General features: G+C 40.7%; 1 protein-coding gene across 3 annotated transcripts in view; it reads right to left on the bottom strand.

Annotated features, from left to right (window-relative positions):
- Positions 1–21,409, bottom strand: part of LOC139556664 (actin-binding protein WASF1-like) — a 149,813-nt gene that overhangs the window by 28,661 nt on the left and 99,743 nt on the right. The window lies entirely within an intron of this gene.

Below are 21,409 nucleotides of genomic sequence, written 5' to 3'. Positions count from 1 at the left end.
GCACTTGTTTGGGAATTACGTATACTAAGGCATTTGTGAAAATTCTACACCAATATAAAGTGGGAAAGCAGCTGTGCGTTTGGTCAATTAATAGACACTGCAGGAAATAAAACCTAATAGAAACATCTTTACAGTCCTATCTATCAAACAACGATGGAAAGCTAAGGCTATCTGTTCCCTTACAAAAAGGCTTTTGTTGCTACAAACAGGCAAATTTTCTGCAAACTAAATAGTGTGCCACAAAATGTTGCCAGAAGTTTGAAAATGTTTTGTCATGAGTGGTGAATCTGCGGCAAACCAACAATAATATTTATTGCCACTAGTGGCAAACAGTTTACCAGAAACCGTTTCTGGTGAACACATGAGTTCCAAGACCAGTAATTCTGACCATTGATGACCAATCAACGAAACTGTTGGAAAATGGAAACCAAGCTATCAAACTAGCTACAACACCTACCATAGTGTTGTGACTGTGCACCTCCATAGTGACTGTGCACCTCAAGTGTCGGTGAGTGTCTAACTTATTAATTAAACTTCCTAATAAACTTTAACATTTTATTAGCTAAATTATGCCTAGTTAGCAATGTCATGTTTCATGGGATAGATTGAAACACATTTTGCTGATACCAGTTTCATTCTGTCAACGCCACTGACTGACTGGCTGGCTGGCGCTTCCTAGCCAATGTTATCTATCATATTTTTGCACAATTCATGTGATAAGAAGCTAGCGAACTAATGATTTTCCTAAACACATATTTTTAGGGGAATACGTTGCTGTCTTTTAATACCAATATGCATGTCAATATGCTAGTGTCACGGTTCAGTGGCATGTTAGCTAGCACAACTGCTAAGGTAGCTAGCTAGCTACCAGAACAGAACTTCACTTTTGCAGATGGATACCCATCCCCTACCCATGGATAGGACTAACGAGCATGCTCGTGACGCTAGCTTGTTGTCGCGGAATATAACTACATTTACAGTTTTTGTTGACGTTTGGCTAGCTAACTATGTGAGTGTCTGTAACGGTGGCTAGCTAACGTTAGTTAGCTACACCTTAGTTAGTTAGTTACACATTACACCGGTTTTAAGGTCTCTGCACTGGCTGCCTGTGAGTTTTAGAATACATTTTAAGATTCTACTATTGGTTTTTAAATCAATCCACGACTGTGCACCTCAATACATGTCAGACATGCTTTTAAGTTATGTACCCAGTATGTCCCTCAGGTCCTCTAGCACTGGCATTTTAACTATCCCAAAGGCCTATGACCAAGAGGCATGGAGAGGCAGACTTTAGTTATAATGCCCCCAGCCTCTGGAATAGCCTGCCAGGGAACCTGAGGGGGGGCATATTTAAAAGAGATCTGAAACACCTTTTTAGCTTTGCTTTTCATTAGAATGCTTTTTAGTTGAGAGTAGGGAATTCCAGTCATTCCAATAAATGTTACACCCCTTGAATAGGACTTGGAAATATGGAAGTATAGATTAGCCAAATTGTTTTACCTGAACATAACCCCAAAACGAAGGACTTATTAGCCAGCCCTACTCTGTTGTTTATGATTTTATTGTCATGGAGGACTGATTGGGTTAATTGATTCGAGTTCAAAAAAATATGTAATTCTGTGCTCATGGAATGGCATGCTTTGAGCACTACTGAAAAGTGCTATTTACATGTGAAAAATCTATGCAATATGCTGCATTTGCTATAGGCCAATTGTTAACCTTTTTGTTGGTGACATTTTGATATCTTGATAATATTCAGCTCTTTAAAGGGCAAATCCACAGACGAAACAATAACAAAACGGTCGCCAAGCCTCTGTTTTGGTAAAAAGCTGAGGGATGGGTCTGGAGAAATGTAGCCGCTCTCAGATGAATAGACAAAGCTATGGATGCAAGGACTGACCATCCATGATATCACATTTATTGTTTAACCATGTTTTTGAAATTTTGTCTTAAAGTAATGATGGCCTGTCGTTTCTCTATTTCTTATTCGAGCTGTTCTTGCCATAATATTGACTTTTATCAAATAGATAATCTTCTGTATACACACCCCAACCTTGTCACAACACAACTGATTGGCTCAAACGCATTAAGAAGAAATGTCACAAATTAATTTACAGTTTTTCTCAATTGCTAAAACACAATTTCTGAAACCTTTCTCCATTTCCTGAAAACATTAAACACAAAACCTCATCTTCAAGCACTATTTACATAACCTCTGACTCCTCTCGCAAAATGAAACATTCGCCTCAAAAGAGTTTTACCTGTGTTCAAAATCAAACACTGCTCTCAAATCATAAACAAAGTGATCAAAATGATATACACTCTCAAGCAGTCAGTAAACAATACACCGAAAAATAGAAAACACATTGTTCAAAACATACAATTCTCAGGGAGAAGTACATTTTTAATCTAAAAAATATGAATATTTTTCCGTCATTGTCTTTTGATGAACGAAAACATGTTCTATCATAGTAGCTCAAAATTGATCAGAAATTACTACTCTGCTTTGCTCTTTGCAATTTAGTTTTTTGTTCTTCCTCCTCCTTGTACCCCTATTTTTACAGTACTGTACCCTGCATCTTACAAACTTGTCCTTTGTCTCTGTGATACTGTAAATCTTGTTCTTTGTTGATATGAACCTGCAACCAGTCAAAATCTATTGAGCAGTCAGTACTGTTAATAAATGGAAAGCACAATGTTCAGGGCCATACAATTTGTCCATTGTACAGTATACAGCCTACAATGCACTGTACTACAGTATACAATACTAAAAGGGACACAAATCAAAGGAGTAAATATGTGATCAATGTGCTTCTTCTTGTCTTTGGGCTGGGTCAGGCCAGAGCACTTCGTCGACATCACAAGTAATATTGTCCCTCCTGAGGCAACGGGGGAAGAAGCCTCTTGTGTGCCGTATCCATCCCTGACATGATTCCTCACCTATATCACCACAGGCTAAATCCATGGATTGCAGCAGATTTACTCTGGTGTAGGGTTGTCTATCATACACTTTCCATCTCCAAGAGGAAAAAAACTCCTCAATCGGATTCAGGAAAGGCGAGTATGTTGGGAGGTACAAGTTCATAAACTGCCCATTGATGTTAAACCATTCCCTTACATGAGCAGCTCGGTGGAAACTGACATTGTCCCACACTATCACATAGGTGGGAATGGGATTCTCATTTAGGTCTTGACCCTGCTGCTCTTGAACCTACTGCTCAAATAAAATATCTCTTAGATTGGCAATAAATCTTAGAAGGTGCTGGGTGTTATATGGCCCGAGTGTAACATGGTGATGTAGAACACCATGGTTGCTGATAGCAGCACAGATTGTGACATTGCCACCTCGTTGACCAGGGACTTCAACAATGGCCCGCTGTCCAATCATGTTTCGGCCTCTCCTTCTCCTCTTTGTTAGATTGAAGCCTGCTTCATCGACAAAGATGAACTCATGGGGTCTGTCCAAGGCCTCCAAGTCAAATATTGTCTGTGTAGAAATACAATATACTGTATGTAGGATTTTGTAAGTTGTACAGAGACAGTGCTATACTGTAGAGTACAATTAGGCTTCTGATTCACATACATTGTATGTACTGAAGAGTAATGTCATTCACATAGTATGTGTTAGTACTGTAGACAATCTGGATTACAGTAAATGTTTCTGAATGTACACTTACGTGCACATACTGAGCTCGCAGTTCTTTCACCCTTGGTGAGTTGCGCTCAAAAGGTACTCTGTATACTTGTTTCATTCGCATCCTGTTACGATGGAGGACACGGTCAATTGTGGAAATGCTCACACTGTCGATTCCCTGGAAATGTGTGTTGTCTTGTATCACTCGTTCCTGGATTTCTCTGAGTCTTATTGCATTATCTTGAAGGACCATGCCAATTATAACGGCCTCTTGCTCCCGAGTGAATATAGCTGTCCTTCCACCTGCATGTGGCAGCCTTGCAATTCTACAAAAGTAAGTTGTGCAGTTACAAAACATATTCATGCAGTACAATACATACAGTGATTAATTTTACAAATGTCTATTGAAACAGCTGCATATAGTGTAGTACAGTAAATTTTCAATTACAAAAATACAGTAGTATACTGTACCTGTTCTCTTCTCTGAATGTCCTTACTATGGTGGACACAAAATCGTCTCAAATTGGGTTGCACTCTAAGTCCTGCTTCCCTTATTGTCAGTCCATGGACAAGAACATGGTCTATAACTGTTGCTCGAATTTCATCAGATATTTCCACTCTTTGTCTTCCTCTTCGTCCTCCTCTTCCTCTTTCTTGCCCTCTTCCTCTTCGTCGCCCACCTCGCATACGTCCTCGTCCTCTCACAATGTTTTTTCTATCCATTCTCAGACTTTCTCCTTCCCACCTTCAACAACCTGTTTGCTCTCTGAACTGGCTTATATTGGTTGTGTCGCATCATTTGAAACAGGTTAAATACATTTTGAGTGGTTGTGTTCAATCAATGACATGTGTTCTCTATTTGTATTTGATTGTTGCCACTTGTGTTTACCAGTATGGATGACATGTGCATTAGAGTGCAGAATGTGTTTTGAGAATGAGAATGTGTTTAGAGTTTTGCTGAAAAGTCTAAGTGAGATCTGCAAATTGTGTTTTACCATGTGAAATGGTTTAAGGTATTGACAACAGACTGCATAATTAGCTAAATGTGTCCAGGCAACTGAGAACTTTGTTCAGCCAATGGGTTTTAGTGTTTTAGCAATTGAGAAAAACTGTAAGAAGGCACACCTGTTAATTGAAATGCATTCCAGGTGACTACCTCATGAAGCTGGTTGAGGGAATGCTAAGAGTGTGCAAAGCTGTCATCAAGGCAAAGTGTGGCTACTTTGAAGAATCTAAAATCTATTTTGATTTGTTTAACACTTTTTTTTCTCCATATGTGTTATTTCATAGTTTTGATGTCTTCACTATTATTCTACAAAGTAGAAAATAGTAGAAACAAAGAAAAACCCTTGAATTAGTAGGTGTGTCCACACTTTTGACTGGTACTGTATATATAGTCCATAAATATAGCAACTACAGATAGCCCCATTAAGTAATTTTTTTTTTGCATGTGTCGATTAGGCCTATGGATTTGTTTTTTATCAGTATGAATTAGATTGAGCATTAAAAGCTCCACCTTTATTCCATAGGCTGGGATTCGCACTATGCAGAGCGCATAGTGTCCACTGGTTTCAAAAACAATGATTTGATAGCAGCTTAAACTTCTTCAATTCAACCATTATTGGGTTCAAATACACATTTAGATTTGTGAACCGCCATCCACAGCAACCACAATCCGTAAGGCGCAAACAGCTAAATGAGAGAGCAGCAGCGTGATTCACATCAATGAGCTATGTAGAAATCAATAATAAGTGATATCCGTATCGCTGTAGACTACACCACTGCTGTCATCCTCACCTCCAAGCGTGTATTCAAATTAGATAATCTTTGGATGCTGAAAACAGAATCACCATTGGAAGACATAGCTATGACTGTAGCCTACAAAGGCTAGGGGTGATTTCAAGGTTTTACTGCTAACCTACAAAGCAATACATGGGCTTGCTCCTACCTACCTCTGCGATTTGGTCCTGCCGTACATACCTACACGTACGCTACGGTCACAAAACGCAGGCCTCCTTATTGACAGCTGGAGGCAGGGCTTTCTCATATAGAGCTACATTTTTATGGAATGGTCTGCCTATCCATGTGAGACGCAGACTCGGTCTCGACCTTTAAGTCTTGATTGAAGACCCATCTCTTCAGTAGGTCCTATGATTGAGTGTAGTCTGGCCCAGGGGTGTGAAGGTGAACGGAAAGGCACTGGGGCGACGAACTGCCCTTGCTGTCTCTACCTGGCCGGGTCTCCTCTCTCTACCGGGATTCTCTGCCTCTAACCTTATTACTGGGGCTGAGTCACTGGCTTACTGGTGCTCTTCCATGCCGTCCCTAGGAAGGGTGCGTCACTTGAGGGGGTTGACATGATCACTGACGTGATCTTCCTGTCAGGGTTGGCGCCCCCCTCGGGTTCGTTCCGTCGGGGAGATCTTCATGAGCTATCCTCAGCCTTGTCTCAGGGTAGTAAGTTGGTGGTTTGAAGATATCCCTCTAATGGTGTGGGGGCTGTGCTTTGGCAAAGTGGGTGGGGTTATATCCTGCCTGGTTGGCCCTGTCTGGGGGTATCGTCGGACGGGGCCACAGTGTCTCCCGACCCCTCCTGTCTCAGCCTCCAGTATTTATGCAGCAATAGTTTGTGTCGGGGGGATAGGGTCAGTCTGTTATATCTGGAGTATTTATCCTGTCTTATCTGGTGTCCTGTTTGAATTGAAGTACGCTCCCCTTAATTCTCTCACCTCTCCCTCCCCTCCCGTAGGACCTGAGCCCTGGGACCATGCCTCTGGACTACCTGGCCTGATGAGTGCTTTTTAGTTGTACAGTTTGTGTCATTATTTTGCTTTATATCTTATGTTTGTGGTGAAGTACATATTTCAGCTTTTATTTGAATTGTTTTTTATTCGTTTTTTTCCCTGTAAAGCACATTGCGTTCCATACCATGTCTGAAATGTGCTATATGCAGTTGAAGTCGGAAGTTTACGTACACTTAGGTTGGAGTCATAAAAACTCGTTTTTCAAACACTCCACAAATTTCTTGTTAACTATAGTTTTGGCAAGTCGGTTAGGACCTCTACTTTGTGCATGACACAAGTAATTTTTCCAACAATTGTTTACAGATTATTTCACTTATAATTCCCTGTATCACAAATCTAGTGGGTCAAAAGTTTACGTACACTAAGTTGACTGTGCATTTAAACAGCTTGGAAAATTCCCAAAAATTATGTCATAGCTTTAGAAGCTTCTGATAGGCTAATTGACATAATTTGAGTCAATTGGAGGTGTACCTGTGGATGTATTTCAAGGCCTACCTTCAAACTCATAACTATGGTCTTAGCACATGCGCTCTAGCCAACAGCTCGCACATACAGTGGTGGTAGGCTATCAACATTGAGATTATTATGAGTAAGAGCGATATTATTTGTATATCAAACGCCAGCCATGCATCAATCATCTTGTCACTAGAATAAGACCTTTAATATTGATTGGAAACGAGCATCAAGTTCATCACCTTGCACATTCACCATCCTGTGAAGTTCATCATCATTTAATTCATCTGTAGCACATGGTGAGGAGGAATAATGGTCTGGGGCTGTTTGTCATTGGTCAGGCTAGCCCCCTTAGTTCCAGTGAAGGGAAATCGTAATGCTACAGCATAGTATGACATTCTATATGATTCTGTGCTTCCAACTTTGTGGCAACAGTTTAGGGGAGGTCCTATCCTGTTTCCGCAAGACAATATCCCTGTGCACAAAGCGAGGTTGATACAGAAATAGCTTGTCGAGATCGGTGTGGAAGATGTAGGGCAACGCACAAGATCGGTGTAGGGCAACGCACAATTGGCCCAGCATCGTCTGGGTTAGGGTTTGGCCGGGCATTGTAAATACGAATTTATTCTTAACTGACTTGCCTAGCTAAGTAAAGGTAAAAAAACTAAAATACTTCACTGGCCTGCACAGAGCCCTGCACCAACTCCCCAATGAGATGTTCGACGAACAGATGTCCACATACTTTTAGTCATGTAGTATATCATTGCATGACTCCAAGTTTACTTTGATATGATGGTTATTATATTAATATTTGCGCATAAAGGAGTTTCCACTGCCATTTCTCCATAATTAATTTTAATGACACAAAAAGATCCCACCATGTCGAACGAACGAATTGTCTGTAGGCATTTATAAAATTGTACAGGTATTTCATGTTTCCACAGCCCGGTGGTGACTTTTTTTCATGGTTCAGGTAATTCATCCGCCTGAAATGGTTGGATCTATTCAAACCCATTGACTTTTTCCACTTTGTTACATTTTAGAATAAGGCTGTAATGTATCAAATTGTTTTCCCCGTCATCAATCTGCACACAATACCCCATAATGACAAAGCAAAAACAGGTTTTTACAAATGTTTGCTAATTTATATATAAAAAAACTGAAATATCACCTTTACATAAGTATTCAGACCCTTTACTCAGTTCTTTGTTGAAGCACCTTTGGCAGCGATTACTGCATAGATTCTTCTTGGGTATGACACTACAAGCTTGGCACACCTGTATTTGTGGAGTTCTCCCATTCTTCTCTGCAGATCCTCTCAAGCTCTGTCAGCTTGGATGGCGAGCGTCGCTGCACAGCTATTTTCAGGTCTCTCCAGAGATGTTTGACCGGGTTCAAGTCCGGGCTCTGGCTGGGCCACTCAAGGACATTCAGAGACTTTTCCCGAAGCCACTCTTGCATTGTCTTGGCTGTGTGTTTAGAGTCGTTGTCCTGTTGGAAGGTGAATATTCGCCCCAGTCTGAGGTGCTCTGGAGCAGGTTTTCATCAAGGATCTCTCTGTACTTTGCTCCGTTCATCTTTCCCTTGATCCTGACTGGTCTCCGAGTCCCTGCCACTGAAAAACATCCCCACTGCATGAAGCTGCCAACACCATGCTTCACCGTAGGGATTGTGCCAGTTTTCCTCCAGATGTGACGCTTGGCATTCAGGCCAGAGTTCAATCTTGGTTTGATCAGACCAGAGCATCTTGTTTCTCATCGTCTGAGAGTCTTTAGGTGCCTTTTGGCAAACTCTAAGCAGGGCTGTCATGTGCCTTCTACATGTGCCTTCTACTGAGGAGTGGCTTACGTCTGGCCAATCTACCATAAAGGCCTTCTGGAAGGTTCTCCAATCTACACAGAGGAACTCTGGAGCGCTGTCAGAGTGACCATTGGGTTCTTGGTCATCTCCCTAACCAAGGCCCTTTTCCCCCAATTGCTCACTTTGGTCGGGCGGGCAGCTCTAGGAAGAGTATTGGTGGTTCTAAACGTCTTCAATTTCACGACTGATGGAGGCCACTGTGTTCTTGGGACCTTCAATGCTTCAGACATAAAAAAAAAAAAACAGTTTTGTCTTTTTCGGGTATTTTGTGTAGATATGAGAAAAAGTCAAGGGGTCTGAATACTTTCAGAATGCCCTGTATCTATACTTTAATACACTTTTGATGAATTTACGAGGCATTGCAAGACAAGACATTGCGAGATACAGATGATCAAGATTTAGCCTATGCACACGGTTCCATCTGTCTGTCTGTCTGCCCGTCCTTTCGCTCCATCGCTGGCTCGCCTGCTCTTTTTTCTTTGCTGTGAAAGATGCACGTGTGTGTTCAGTCTTCAGTCTGTTGCGTGTAGAATAGCTTAGCCTACTCATTGATAGCTTCTACTTTGGTTAACTTGTGAGACATTGCAAGCCAAGGACCAGGTCAACGAGTGCAGGACCCAGCTGAGAGAGAGCCTTACCACAGCGATGATGAGGAGAGAGCTAGTGCAGGTAAAGGAGGAGATGGCAAAGGAGCTGCCTGTCATCAAGAGGGTGCTGTAGCATTGTAGAGACACCTAGAGAGGAGCTGCAGCAAAAATGTCTTAAAACCTGTTTTTGCTTTGCCATTATGGGGTATTGTGTGTAGATTGATGAGGTATGTGGGGAAAGCAAAGGGGTACGAATATTTTCCGAATGCATTGTATTTGTGAACAGTAAGCTGAGGAAGATTTTCTGTAGTATTATAAATGTACGTGTTCTAAACTTCCTTAATAAGCCCAAATGGATTTATACCAAAACATCGCACGACCGATCATATTTACACACTAAACACCCTAATAGATAAACATGTCCACCAAAATAAGACAAATGTATGCTTGCCAGGGTTGCAATCTCAGCCCTGTGCTCTTCAATATTTACATCAACGAATTGACCACTATACTAGAAAACATACTCAGTCACTGTTGTTATTCTCCACAATTTAGAGGTTAAATGCTTTCTCTATGCAGATGACCCGTGCCTGCTGTCACCCACAGCATATGGCTTACAGCAGAGCCTGGACCTGCTAGAGCAGTACTGCCAAACCTGGGCCCTGGCAGTAAACCCCAAAAAGCCCAAAATAAATGATTTTCCAGAGAAGATCCAGATCTCAGGGAATTAGACAAGTTCTCAATTGGTACAAAATACTGTACTGCAAATAGGAAATACCTATTCAAATTTGGAGAAAACCAATTTAATGTGTCATTAAACACATTGCACTTCATTGCAGCGAGGTATAGGGTCCACTTGCAAAACAAGATTTCGTCCAATGGGACAAACACCCCATTGAAATCCTCCATGCAGAGTTCTATAATATTCTCCTACATGTCCAGGAGGAAAACTACAAACAATTTATGCATGGCAGAATTGGCCAATATCCACTAATAATAAAAATGTAAAACAGAGCAATTACAGTACATTTCAAATACAGTGACCCCCTTTCATATCATAACCAAGCCCTGCAATGGCTGAGAAAAAAAAATCCCCTCATCCAGCTGGTCCTGGGGCTGAGTTCATAAACTTGTTCTACTAACCCACTGAAGCCTCAGGACCAGAACATCCAATCAATCAAATTAAACTAAAAAAGACCTCTCTGATGATAATATGCTACCTGTCCTGTTGGGGGAGGACACAGAGAGCTGTGGATTGGCAGCGCACTACAATGCTGCCTGCCATAAGATGAGAGACAGTGTCTGACAGACCAACCAACCTGCAGATATCTTCTACGCCATTGTTATTATCCATTGTATGGTTATTTCTACTCTTGATTATTGTTGTTACTGATTGTTACTAAATGACTTAAATGTAAAAATGTAAAATTGTCCCATTGACAGTCTTGATAATTCTTATTTTAAATGTATAACTTTGTATAACTTTATTTCCAAAGTAAGCTTTGTCAATATGTGCATTGTCACGTCATACCAACAAAGCAATTTGAACTGAGAGAGAGAGAGATATGCAACAGGTTTCGTGTGCAATCTACAGCGGGAATTTACAAACTAAGCATGTTTGTTTACTCAGTCTGCCAGATCAGAGGCAGTAGGGATGACTAGGGATGTTCTCTTGATAAGTGTGTGTCCTGCTAAGCATTCAAAGATGTAACGAGTACTTTTGGGTGTGAGGGAATGTATGGAGTAGAAAGTACATTATTTTCTTTAGGAATGTAGTGAAGTAAAAGCAAAAATTGTCAAAAATATAAATAGCAACGTAAAGTACAGGTACCCCAAAAAATGACTTAAGTAGTACTTTAAAGTAGTTTTACTTAAGTACTTTACACCACTGACTGAGACTGCAATAAAAGTAGGGCCCGTATTAACCATCATCATCATTATGCTAGTCACAATTAGCGTCAGGAAATGTCAAATTCATTCACAACCATTGTCATCCGCCTAGAGGCTAATGTTCTATAGCCGCAATTTGCTCTAATTGGTTAACTTTGACTCCATCTGCTCCAAAGAAAAGCCTGGGTAGACGGCTAAGCTAACGCTAAGCGCTAACCCATTGGTCAAAGGCAGCGGGTGAAATTGACCTTCTATAATACTGAACCAACTGACATTTTATGAACAGAATGAGAATAACAAGAGGAAAATCGATGCTGCGCTGCCAATAGCACACGACTGCTCTCAGACAACAGCCTTGAGAAATTGCTGAGAGAGGAAGAAGGGCAACAAAAAAAAAATCTCAAACCAGATGGACTGGGATTTAAACGTCTCGCACTCTATCCATTTCCATCTCGGTCTGTCTCCCTCTTTTTCCATTTCCCTCTCCGTCTCTCTCTTGCTTTCTATTCCCCTCTCTCCATTTCCCTGTCTGTCTCTCTATATTTCCATCTGTCTCTCTACCAATCTCTCTATCTCCCCATTTCCCTCTCTGTCTCTCCGTCTCTCTCGTCACCTATTAGAAGGCAGGAAATAACTTCCACAAAGCTAAGGGACGGCCTGAGGGGCTTGGAGACTAATAAACACAATTAAGTAGGGATGAACAGAGTCACACAAGAGCTCTCAGACTGGAGAGCGAGAGGTCCACTGCTGTAACCTAAGCAGTACTGAGAGTATTTGATGTGAAGGACTCCCACAGTAGACAGTGTTCTCCGAGGGCACCACACACACACAGGGGACCTTCACCTAGGACTCTCGGTCTTGGTGGTAAATAAAAACTAAATCCAACCCAGACGGAGGAAGAATGGATTTGTCCCAACATGTCCCTCAAGCCTCCTGTGTCCTCCTCCCTGAGAGTTCTGCTGGAGGTAGAACTCACATCCCTAAGTGCTTCTGATCTCTTATTCCCTAAACACTCCCTCTCTTAATACCTACTCCGACACTGTATCCTACACTCCACACTCACCATGACCCTTCTCCCTTCACATGAAAGCTGAACAGAAGCTGAAACTTTATACAGTACAGTTGGTATACTGTTTGTGTATGTTTTTGCGGTGTGTGTGTGTGTCTGTGTGTGTGTTCTGGGTGAGGTGTTTACCTCCTGCTAAACACCCACTTTGCAGAGCAATATAGTTTCCCTTGACGCATGGGCCAATTCATTTCCAAGTGAATAGGAAGTCATGTTCTATTCTGTTCAGTGATGAAAACAGACAAATGAAAGACATTTAGCAAACAGGTGGATTCAGTAGAGAGCCATGCTGCTCTGTGGCAGAGCAGAGCAGGGGGTGTGGTGGCTGTCAGATCATGTTAACCATGGGCGTGACAGCACAGAGAAGCAGCACAGCAGCCGGTGTCAGGGCACATTTTTCAACAGCGTGAAGAGCCAAAAACAGCTCTGCCAAGCAGTGTTGAGCTCTACTGATACACACTACACAGCACAGGATGCAATGCACATAGACAGATCTTTAGCATGATCACATGTTCTATTGTATACTCAAACAGGTAAGGTGTGCAAACCCAAACACTCGGACTAAAGGCAAATCTTTCTAAACATCATATTTTACAGGAATTAATTGCATTTGGTCTTATTCAAATATTTCTAAACAACATATTTCTTCATCCCTTCGAGATTTCGGTGGAGGGGAGGATGCATTTGACATATGCATATTTGAACAGGGTCTCTGGGTTTGTGTGAGTCTATCTGTTTCTCTGGATTGCAGGGACAACAGCAGAAGTAGCAGGTGCTGTATCTCTGTTAGAGTTCCTTATCTGTGCAGCTATCTGTGCAGAGTGAGGGGGTATAGTTTATCTTCCTTTAGCCCTCTGATAACATCTACAGTGGTTCCTCCTTCATCTACAGTGGTACCCAGCATCACGGCTTCATTGCTCCAGACCACCACAAGGGGGAGATAGAGCACTCATTATGCATTTGGGTCCCACGATTTTTATATGACCAATCATATCGAGTGACGAATTTGACGTGAGCCACTCCTCCCTGGTGACTTTCTTCATCAAAGATGGCTGACAAAACATTACGGGGAAGCAAATGTAAGTAGTTATAACGTCATAATGAGTCAAGCAAAAAAATGACAATTGAGAGGAATATGTTAGTTAATGTAGAGACAAATGACTGTGCATATTTTTTTGTCATAAAGTTAATTTACCAAAATCGCTATTTTGCAAGTTTTTTTTCGGTCATATCCAATACCAGGTGTATCAAACTCCCTTCTGTGAATGATGCTGTGTCTGCATTTATGTATTACAATTATACACTTCAACAGTGTTTCCCTGCTCCTGGGACATCAATGATTACACATTATAACTATGCAATAGACTAGAAACATGATTTTGTAATTCATATATACAGAATAAAAAACAGTACATCCAGCCACCACGCACACAAGCGTGCTGAATGACGGTGGAAGAGAGCGAGGAATGAGATGGGAGTAACAATCCAGGCTATTTGCAAGGAACGAGATGGAGTGACAATCCATGCCAGGCACACCTGTGAGCTCTGGAACTCCACCTCCGTCAGGCAGAGTCAACATACCTGGTGGGTTCATTAGGTCGTTGGTTCACCCTGACATTTCCATTCCTCTTCTGACAACAGAACTTGACCAACTCACCAGGCACAGCAAGGGCCGCCTGGACCATTATGCTGTTCTGCTATTCCAAGGATGTGTAACCAAAGAGAGATACCACGAGTGGGCACAGAATACAAACTGGGATGGATCCCGATGCAAATGTGGCTTACCAGTGAACCCGCGGGTGTTCATCATTAATACTGTGTCTCAGAAGTTTCCGTCCATGACTGATGCAACCCGAAAAAGCATTAAAGACAGAGTTAATGAGTACTTGAGGTCGCCGAGAAAGTCTGGACATGGCATGCTCTCCCTTTTGTAAGGAATTAGGCACTTTCCCATGTTTACTACAGTATGTACTGTATGCTATGTTTACTTGTCAGACTTCACAGTAGCCTAATAAACAAATCAGGTGGCTTGTATCTTCAAAATGCTTTAAATGCTTTATTATCCATATGTAAAAGCATATACTGTACAGTACTGTATTTCTTCAGCAGCTTTTGTTAATGATATAATGCTAAAAATACTCTTTCAAAATGCTAATGTTTATTTAGTTATGGAACCATAACAAAGAACTTTATGAAATATGCCATGCTATTCTTGAGATATGTGTTGACTGAATATAAGCAAGTGATGTCTACTTTTTTGCCTTTTTCTCGCTCACTCTAGGTTAAATGAAAACGAAATCTCCAAAATATAAAATATTGTTACTTTTTAAACAAAGTGATTATTATTATTAATACATTTAGAATTATATAAAAGCCCCTGTGGATCTGTGAGAATATCTAACGGAAAATGCCCTTTAGATATTAATTCAGAGTCCTCCAATCCTCTTAATGTAATAGAGTCACGTCATTGAAAAATAAAATTGTTCGATATACTGTAGGCCTACCATAGGCAAAATGAGTCTCACTAGTGTTGAGTAATGTCTAATGAAGGCAAACAATTGTGGTTCCTCCAATCCTGTAGCCTACTCCCAACTGTCACGTTGTACTGGCTTTATTTACAAATTAGTGAGAATGTCTCACCCCTTGTTCAAGAATAGCCTTTATCTCACTCACTCTAGGTTAAATGAAAATGAACGGGAATTTGAACCCTGGGCTCCCACTTGCCCCGCATTTTGTCGTAGACATCACAACTATGTTGTGAAAACATCACAACGATGAAATAACACATATGGAATCAGTTAAGAACAACGACAGCATACTCCTTCCTCCCCGTCGGGGTTCTCTGCACAACACAGGGATTCTTTAGCTAAATAGCTCAGTACTGTACTGCCTACCGTCACGTTGTACAGCGACATATTTTCCGTTCCATTCTAACAGATACCCAGAGGGTTTTTCCTTTTTCATGGAATAGAAACACCATAATATTAATCTAATTAATTTAGCAAGTACCAGTCAAAAGTTTGGACACACCTACTCATTCCAGGATTTTTCTTTATTTTTACTATTTTCTACATCGTAGAATAATAGTGAAGACATTACAACTATGAAATAACACATATGGAATCAGTTAAGAACAAATTCTTATTTACAAGGACAGCCTACTCCTTCCTCCCCAATGGGGATTTGAACCCCGGTCTCCCGTGTACAGACAAGGCCTGCTCTCCCTTAATTTAGGAATTAGGCACTTTCCCATGTTTACTACAGTATGTATTGTAGACTGCACAGTAGCCTAATAAATAAATAAACACATTTGTTAATAAAATAATTATAAAAAAATACTCTTTCAAAATGCAGATGTTGATTTAGTTATGGATCCATAACGAATTACTATGGGAATAAATATCACTGATTTACAGAAGTATTGGAACAAAGTTGTCTAATGAAGGCAAACAATTTAGAATCCTCCAATCCTCCAATCCCGACCGTCACGTTGTACAGCGCCATAGAAACCCTGAGGGTTTCGTTTTTCATTTTTCTCTGAATAGAAACACCATAATATTAATCAAATGAAAATCAATCCCATATACTATGTTATCACAAAAAAGGTTTGAAATTCTCAGGTAATGCCAATACGGAAAACTATCAAATTCTTCTCAAAGATGCCCTCTGGTGGTCAAACTAGCAATAACTTGCAGTAACAGAAAAAATGGCTGAATTAAATGACGTGCCACAGAATGCTGCGGTGTGCCGCAACTTTTAAAGGAGGAACCACTGTACCTAATCTACACTCAGCCAAACATACGTAGAGAGAGAGAACGAGAGAGGGAGAGGTATAGACACCACTCTCTCTTTTCCTTTTCTTAAATTTTCCCCCTGCTTCATTCATCTCCCCACACCACCTGCTCTCTCTCTTTTTTTCTGCTAACTGCTTTTCTTCCCCCACAGCGCCCAACTCCCTCTTTCTTGGTGATTGCATTTAGGTAGATAGGCAGTGCTACACAGCTCTGGGGATAAGAGAAGAGAGATGCCCTTGATTTCACCTTCTGTCTCTTTTCTCTCTCTGCCCTCAATCTCTCTCTTTCCTCTATGGTCTTCATCTGTCACTTCCAGTCTTCTCTCAGTTCCAAATATTTCTTCATTCCATCCCTTTCCTGATTGAGCTGGTTCAGCGTCTTTACCTTCCCTTTCTTCCTTCTCTCTATCCACTAATATTCTTCCTTTCACTCTCCTCCTAAATGTGTCGAGTCCCTTCGTTCACCCCTCACTCTCTCCACTGCGCTACAAATCAGTTGTCAGTGCTGGTGCTGGGGTCCCTGGTTCCTCTGTGTATGTCACTCCTCCCATGGCTCTGGGCTCCCTCTGTCAGGCTCACTCTCTGGATGTGTACATCGCTCCCTGACAGCTGACAACACCCATTTTAAGGCACTGGGACTGGGAGGGAGGATATTCAGTATAAGGAGTTAATGTATGGATGTATAATGATGCTGGGTGAGGCTGCAGGTGCAGGTGGATAAAGAGCTCATTTGAATCTTAATGTGGTCACGGTGGACTGAGGTCCCTGAATTACCATACAACTTCAATTAAAACGCAGACTTAGATAGTCACCTATCCCTTTTAATAGTCGGGCATCAGCACACATTTCAGCAAATAAACGGCGGTTTCAAATAAATACCGGGTCTAAATTAATTGTTTACGAAGGTTAGCATGAATTCTTTACAAGCTTTAATGTTTGATTTGTTACATTAATTACTCAAACATTATGGCAATCATTTGTTTTTATTGCCAGTAAGAAACTGCTAGCCATTGGCTGCAAACAGCTGAGAACTGCTAGCTAACTTGCAAACACAAAAACAGTCAACAATTTCGGGTACATCCCCTTCTAGTGGTGAAAGTAAGAACTGCTGAAAAAATGCACAGTCAAAGAGGAGAATAATTATTATGTCAAGGACTTTTTTAGAAATAGAGGCATACTAAGATAAAATAAACGTGTCAAAGTGTGTAAATGATAACACATTAGAACAGGAAAATAATTAAAAAAAAAAAAATGTTGGAAGTAAATGCTGGAATTAAATAATTAACTATGCTAATAAGCAAAAACTGTGTGCATTAAGGAAATAGATGTCTGGCTCAAATAGAAACCTGTCTCTAATAAGCGCCTGTTGTGTTCGGCGATTTAAGCAATTGAGAGTGTCGTGTCTGTGACTATCATTAAATGTGAAGACTTTTTATTTTATAAAATGTATTATCTGTGTAATTATTATTACGTGATTAAATGAATCATGTATACTTTAATTAACTAGGAAGTTGGGAAAATGTTTACAAAGTCTCTATTTCCCGAGTCAACTCTTCAGATATTTTCATATCTTATCGATTAGTCATTCTCATTCATGTATTATTATTACCTCATCAGTTCTCATTACTGAACGTCACAAACCCTTGCATATCTGCACAAACCCTAGCCTAAATCATGAATCAGCGATATAGGAATTGGCTTAATTATTTATTTACCAACTAACTAAATAATCACAGAAATACATAACAAACAAACAGTAGATACTGGTTACTAACACGATGCATTGATAAGTCCCTAGTGGGCTAAACCGGTATGATGGCTTGGTAGACAATAGAAACGGGTGGGACAGGAAAAGAGCGGGAGAGACAAAATGGATTCACTACACACAATTGATAATTATAGTCATTGAAATGCTAATCCTTTGCACATGAATGGCCGCTCATTCAAGAATAATTGCAATGTATATATTTAAGCCTGTATGTTGTTGTTGTCTTCTCTGTTGGAATCACCGGTCCATCTGCTGGAGAGTCAGTTCATCAGAGAGTCTCTGGTTAACCTACCCAGAAATCATAATATCTTTCGTAGTTGTCGCTTTCGCAGCAGCACTGGATAGTGTCTGTTGTAATGGATACGTCAGGCGTACAGATGGTTGTTGCATAGAATAGATGCGCTTGTCAATATTCTCGTACTAGACTTACGTAATTTCCAGCTGCAGACTTGTACTTATACATCTAGGATTTGCATTTATTCTGTAGTGATCGAATCTAGAGTTTAACAATTTCAAGCTGTGTAGCCAAAACTACAGCTGTATGGTCTCAGTGCCCATTTCAACATGTCGCGTCAGCTCCATATTTTCTGGTCTAATGATCTATAGCCATTCCAACGTGGGGACTCTGTCCCGGCATTCTCTTACTTAATATACACTTTGTAGGAAATGGGTTTTATACTCTGTGGAAGAAAAGGCTGTTCTATGACGCCTAATGTGATGTCTGGGCTCACGGGGGTGTGGCCCTGACTAGTTAAACTTCATATGAAAACCCATACTCTCATTTAGAAGGTTAACGTCACATTACATCTTTTCACAAATAATTTCATGTTTAATCACATACGTTTCACAATATTTAAATGTAAACTTGACAGCTGGGAAATGTAAACTTTAAGAGATACAGTTGTGTGTTTCCTGTCCTTCATGAGATCACCAAATGAAACACACTCATCATGACTGTCCCTTAAGTGGCCACAGACCACTCCCACATTCTCAAAAATAGAAATATTGTTTAATTATTCCAACTTTTGATGTCCAAGTGTCTCTCTGTGTTCCACAGTTTACATTCCATTCTCGAACACTACAGAGCGTAGAGGCAGCGTATTTTATGACCGCCCATAAAACAGACAACTTCCCGCTCTCCCCCTCTACGAGAGAGAGCACGCTGTAGAGCGGACCCAATGTAACCTGATCCTTCAGATCGCCGCAAGAAAGTTATGACAAGAGCGATAGTAAAATCTATCTACATATGTTTGGTAGTGAGCAAGTTTACGGTTTCAAAGTTTAATCGCCATGTGCACAGGATACAAGATACAGGATACATGATTGAGTGTTTGAATGAAGAGATTGAGATAAAACTGTGCAGTTTGAGTGTTTTTTGGCAGTTCATTCCAGTCGCTAGCTGCAGCAAACTGTAAAGACAAGCGACCCAGGGATGTGTGTGCTTTGGGGACCTTTAACAGAATGTGACTGGCAGAACGGGTGTTGTATGTGGAGGATGAGGGCTGCAGTAGATATCTCAGATAGAGGGGAGTGAGGCCTAAGAGGGTTTTATGTACAACCATCAACCAGTGGGTCTTGCGACGGGAATACAGAGATGACCAGTTTACAGAGGAGTATAGAGTGCAGTGATGTGTCCTATAACGGCCATTGGTAGCAAATCTGATGGCCGAATGGTAAATAACATCTAGGTGTTCGAGAGCACCCTTACCTGCCGCTCTATAAATTATGTCTCCATAATCTAGCATGTGTAGGATAATCATCTGAATCAGAGTTAGTTTGGCAGCTGGGATGAAAGAGGAGTGATTACGATAGAGGAAACTAAGTCTAGATTTAACCTTAGCCTGCAGATTTGACATGTGCTTCTAGACGGACAGTGTATCATTTAGCCATACTCCCAAGTACTTGTATGAGGTTACTACCTCAAGCTCTAAACCCTCAGAGGTAGTAATGAGATATGTATGTATGGAGCATAATGTATTTACAGTTTTATTCACGTTTTCAAGTAATGGTGACAAATAATGCATTCTGTTTATTGCATAGATTGTAATGGACACCTACGACGTGTGTAAAATACTTCTACTGATTATAATGAGCTAATGCTAAACTATATGCCAGCTATGTGTGGCACCATGTTTGTTGACATTATACAATGCATTCTGCATGTCACGTAAACATCTGTCAGACCAAAGGTATTATAATGAGGTGAAGGAATGGTTCACTCATCTTTCGGGTAAACTTCATGAAGTGAATGAAAGGAAGTAAATGATCGTAGACGACACATCCCCTTCAACATGCAAACTGCAAATAGACCAAACTTATCTTTTCTCCTCTCATTATATTTGGTTGGCAAAATGCAAACTACCCTTGTCGGATTACTTTTGATTTCTTAAAGTGTTTTACTCAATTATTTCGATCAATGTTGAGCTCACCCGTGATGTGATGAATTATAAATAGTTATTGCTATTAGCTATTTCATTTTGTGGTTTCTGTCAGCCGATTATCAAAATATGACCGCTTGTGTTGTGTCAATCTTTCCTCAGTTAGCGCTAGGACTAATGTAGCCTACATTTTCCAGTTTGGATGATTGTGTATGCTTTTGCTACTTCTATGAATATCTGAACATTGCATCCAAAAATAAACTGGTCACATTCAGGACATAACTTTGTAAGCTAGCTCAAATGCTGACTGTTGCATTAATTAAAACTGGACGTTCTAAATAAGCGTTTTAATCACACCATTTTGAGCGTACGCAGCAGGGACCCCTGTAGAATGATCACAACCTTTTGTTAGTACAGTTGAAGTCGGAAGTTTACATACACCTTAGCAAAATACATTTAAACACAGTTTTTCATATCTCCTGAAAAAAATTCCCTGTCTTAGGTCAGTTAGGATCACCACTTTATTTTAAGAATGTGAAATGTCAGAATAATAGTAGAGAGAAGGATTTATTTCATCTTTAATTATTTTCATCACATTCCCAGTGGGTCAGAAGTTAACATACACTCAATTAGTATTTGGTAGTATTTGGCCTTTCAATTGTTAAACTTGGGTCAAACGTTTCGGGCAGCCTTCCACAAGCTTCCCACAATAAGTTGGGTGAATTTTGGCCCATTCCTCCTGACAGAGCTGGTGTAACTGAGTTTTTTTCAGTTATGCCCACAAATGTTCTATAGGATCAAGGTCAGGGCTTTGTGATGGCCACTCCAATACTTGACTTTGATGTCCTTAAGCCATTTTGCCACAACTTTGGAAGTATGCTTGGGGTCATTGTCCATTTGGAAGACCCATTTGCGACCAAGCTTTAACTTCGTGACTGATATTTTGAGATGTTGCTTCAATATATCCACATAATTTTCCTCCCTCATGATGCCATCTATTTTGTGAAGTGCACCAGTCCCTCCTGCAGCAAAGCACCCCCACAACATGATGCAGCCACCCCCGTGCTTCACAGTTGGGATGGTGTTCTTCGGCTTGCAAGCGTCCCCCTTTTTACTCCAAACATAACGGTGATCATTATGGCCAAACAGTTCTATTTTTGTTTCATCAGACCAGAA

Source organism: Salvelinus alpinus, chromosome 27 (assembly GCF_045679555.1).
Source record: "Salvelinus alpinus chromosome 27, SLU_Salpinus.1, whole genome shotgun sequence".
NCBI lineage: Eukaryota > Metazoa > Chordata > Actinopteri > Salmoniformes > Salmonidae > Salvelinus > Salvelinus alpinus.
The sequence above is the reverse complement of the archived record's forward strand: the minus strand, read 5'-3'. Positions and strand labels throughout refer to the sequence as shown.